The sequence below is a fragment of the Macrobrachium nipponense genome, chromosome 37 (assembly GCF_015104395.2).
Source record: "Macrobrachium nipponense isolate FS-2020 chromosome 37, ASM1510439v2, whole genome shotgun sequence".
NCBI classification, from domain to species: domain Eukaryota; kingdom Metazoa; phylum Arthropoda; class Malacostraca; order Decapoda; family Palaemonidae; genus Macrobrachium; species Macrobrachium nipponense.
In genome coordinates, this window is record NC_061097.1 from 62,542,249 (window position 1) to 62,546,920 (window position 4,672).

Sequence of the window (4,672 nt, forward strand, 5' to 3'; positions counted from 1 at the left end):
GTCGGGAAATAAAAACACTGTTTAAAAATTTTGCAACGGATGTATAAAGTAAATTTGATGGATAAAAATTATTGCTAAAATATTGTTGGAGATATGTAATTTCCTCGTGTAATGCCTGCCAACCGGAGGTCAAGGAATAGGCTTGTGGGAGCAAGGTCATTATGGAATTCAGTTTAAAATTGTTGATGAAAACAATCACTATAAAAGTTCGTACCTAATCCGGGAAAGTTTTCTTCCTGTGTACTGATGTCCTAGACCCTTCTTGGAGGCGTGTGACAAGAATGTCTAAAAAGGGAGTTGGTTCTTGAGTTCATGCTCTACAGTAAATTTGATGTTTGGATAAAATGAATCAATAAAATTAGAAAGCCTTTCGAGTCAAAAACGTGTTCTAAAACAGCGAAGGTATCATCGATGTACCTTTTGTATAAAATAAGGATGGTAAACTGAAAGGGCAGGTGTCAAGTATGTGCTCTTCCAGCGAGCAAATAAAAATACCTCCCCACTTGGCCCTATTTTTATTTTTTTTTATTTTACGATGTAATCTTAACTTGATTTTAAATTGTATATTATTTTATCCTTCACTCCCTTTGAAATTTATATTTATTTTTATTGCTTCACGGTTTTATCTTGTGTTCTTTCATATTTTCAAAATGAAGTCTGGAGCTTTGAAACGCCTCAACAAAGTGTATACATGAACGTTTTTTGGTGTACTTCCCCGCCTTCTTGTCTTTATATATATATATATATATATATATATATATATATATATATATATATATATATATATATATATATATATATATATATAGAAAAATAATTAGTCCTAAAAAATAAGTAGTCGATTAACAAATAATTGATCTGATAGTGATCATGATTCTGAGAAATGTTTCCCATTTCCTAAGTTGTTTATGACGGCGGAAGTAACGCATAATGATTCCTTGAATTCGAAAGTTTAAGGCAAGGCACTCAGAACTATCTTCATTTGGCAATTAAATTTCCCTATTTGACTTAAACTTCTTTGCCTTTTAATGAGAGAAAATATTAAAAGTATTCACAAGCAATTTAAACGATGAATATAAATTCTTAAAGCGATTTTTGATTTCTGGTAATTTGTTTGTTTTATATTCTAAGAGTCGTTTCAAAAAGCGTCGCATTTCCTGTAAAACTCTGAAAAGGAAACGAGTCTAGTTATGGCCGGAGTTATTCACCCAGGGAATTTCTGATTAAAGTGCAATAAAATCATAGACAGTAAGACCAGCGGAGCAGCTTTAAATGAATAAAACACAAATCAACGGAATTCAGTCAGTCCCTCTACCGAATATCAGAATGATGTAACACACACACACACACACACACACACACACACACATATATATATTATATATATATATATATATATATATATATATATATATATATATATATATATATATATATATATATATATATATATATATATATATATCTATGAGTGTGTGTAGAATATGCTGGTCACATTTCACTAGATACGGTAGTAATTGTAATCACCACAATGCTCTCTTGATAGAAAAAAATTCTTCACGCATTTTGGGTAACCTTGTCACTACAAAGCCTTGGAGGCTCAAATTCGAATATAAATTAATTCTGGAGTCAGTGGCAAGATTCGAACCCACATCCAGAGTATCAAAACAAATGCATTTTTCAAATTTTAAGTACAATCGTAATTAACTGGATAATGAAGAATATTATTGTTTTTTTTATGTCAATGAATTGGCATTTGTATCTACGACATTCAAGATTTACGTTACATATGCTAAAAAAGAGAGAGAGAGAGAGAGAGAAATAAGAGGAACTGGATAATAGTTCCAAATCCCATTTGATCTAAACTGGTATAAAGTGCAACTCACACAGACTAGGCAATCAGATGGCAAACCTCTGGTTGTCATAGTTATCCAAACATGCGTCAGTCGTGCGCCTTTTCGTTACGACCAACCCAGGACCTTGCTTACTTGATTGAAAACCACATTGTTTAATAATATCTATTAACAATTTGACTAAGATACCTCGGACCCAGATTCAAACTTGAATCCAAACCAGATTCCAATCAGTAATTGTTCTTGGTGATAGAGAGTCAGTCTTTCCACAAAATCCAGTTTATATTCTTTCTCTGGTTATCGAGTGGTTCTGTCAACAGTCAAACAAAGTGCGAAAGGTAAGGGCAAAAGGTTCTGTTATCCGAGAGGGTGGGAATAAGGATTCGTGCTGGTTTGTTACTGAATTCTACGCCCTCACCCCCCTAAAAAAAATGAGTTAAAGACAAGAACCTTTGACCCGGAGCCATCCAGACTTGAAGGAATATTCAATTATACAAAACGGTTGGCTTTGCAGTATAAAAACCCTTCTCAAATTTTCAAATTTTTGAAGATGAAAATTTAATACGTGATTTCAAGCGAATTTCATAATACATGTAAAGGACATAAGGAACAAACACTCAGATATAATGGGTGGAGGCGTAATGGAATGCTTGAGTGAGGCACTACGGTCTCTCTCTCTCTCTCTCTCTCTCTCTCTCTCTCTCTCTTAAGTGCCTCATTGATACAATATGTCCGTAAATTATCACAAAATTTGGTGGTCATCACCCTCGTAGAATTGCAACTTTTGGCAAGTTGTAGTTATTCATACGTTAGTTTATTCACAAACGTTTTTACCAGTCATAAGAAGTATATATGTATATATATAATAAATATATATGTGTATATATATATATAGATATATATATATATATATATATATATATATATATATAATATATATATATATATATATATCTAAAATTTTGCTTGATTGACCGACATAAAAAGATGGTCAATCCTTACAAGGAACTTTGTAAATAAAGTTGTTATTTGTTGCGGGATTATTCCTAATTAGCATACCTTTAATGGTATTGTTATAAGAGAACACAATATTAACATTAAAAGTTAGGCAAGCTAAGTACATCTTAAGGGTTTCTTTTTCACTATTAACAACACTATAAAACTTTTTGTCAGCTTTCTAATAACATTAATCAATTCTGTAAGGTGGGTAGCAGAGATAATTTTCTATCTTTTTTTATTTATTCTGTTTCTTGATCAAGATATTGTGCACTCATAATCCGCAACGCACGTAAGAATATGGAAGAAAAATTTTTAATTTTAATATTAAGATGGTGGCCAGAATAAAAATGTACATATGTTAAATTATTTGTGCGTTTCCTATAAATACTGAATTTACATTGGAAGGACTCTCTCTATGTATTAATGCACCATAAGAAAGGAGGGTGACATTATTTTCAATTTCACCAGTGAAATTTTATGGATGGCATTATTCAATTTATACAATAAATCTTTTATATTGATACCAACAGGTAAGACTACTAAGATGCCATCTACATTATCTGAACCATATTAAGGAGACAAGTGTTATATTTCTTCAGGTGTTGTCTTTCAAAAAATTCCATATAAAGTTTGAAAGGAGAGGAGATAAGGGGTTACCAATGGCTATATTAAATATTTGTCCCTTCTTCAGTTGAGTATCCGGCAGTGGTAATTTTAGATAATCACTCTTCTTATCTATCTATGGCAGTGCTAGAATTTTGCAAAGAAAAGGGAATAATACTACTTTCGTTCCCATCTCACACATCACATTGACTTCAGCCACTAAATGTGTCTATGGTCCTTGTAAAAATTACTACAACACTGCTTGTTCTGTTTGGATAAAGTCCCACCCTGGTATCCCGATATCCATTTATGATATACCATCCCATTAATAGTCAAGGGAGCATTACCGAATGTTTTAACACCAAAAATATTATGGCAGGCTACCCGAGGGCTGGTATATGGCCCTTCAATCGGCATGCATACACTGAACAGAACTTTCTTACTTCATGTGTGACAGATAAACCCATACCTGAGCCCCTGCCTCAAGAAACATGAGCACCTTGAGTACCTTGGCATCAATTGAAGACCTGACTCAACCATCTACCAGTGGAACGTTTAGAGTTAAAAAATAAGGGACAATCGATGGAAAAATAGTCAAGGTTGTTACGCCTGATGACATCCAACCATACCCAAAAGCTGGTCAGAGAAAAAGTAACAGGCAGAGAAAGAGAAGAAAATCTGTTATCCTGACACTTCAGCAATTGCACAATGATGAAGAAGAAAGGTTAGGAGAAAAAATAAAAATGCACGAAAGAAACGAATGATAGAGGATAAAGTAAACAGATACTTGAACCAGAATACTAAGGACATATGTGATTTAGCTCTGAAACCGAAGATGAAGACTGCCTTCGCATCATATGTCTAGAGCCATTTCCAAAGAGCAGGAGGCCGGCTGAAGGCTGGATCCAGTGCACAGAGTGTAGGAAATGGGCACTTAAGCGTTGTGGGGGAAAGTGTGCTTTCTATAAATGGTTCAATAGTAATTCTGAAGGATAATTCATCTGCTCTTTGAAAATCTTTAAGAAAAATTTATGAGATTTAGTTCTCGTTGGAATTTCAAAGGTCAAGCTGCATCCACATGTGAAGTTTCCTATTTCTTTATTTGTTTAAACACTACAAATTTAAGGCAAATAAGCCTTATCTATGGAGCCATAATATATGAGCAGGGAAGGCAAGGCTCATTTTTTATTGCATGCTATTCAAGAACACTGAGGAAA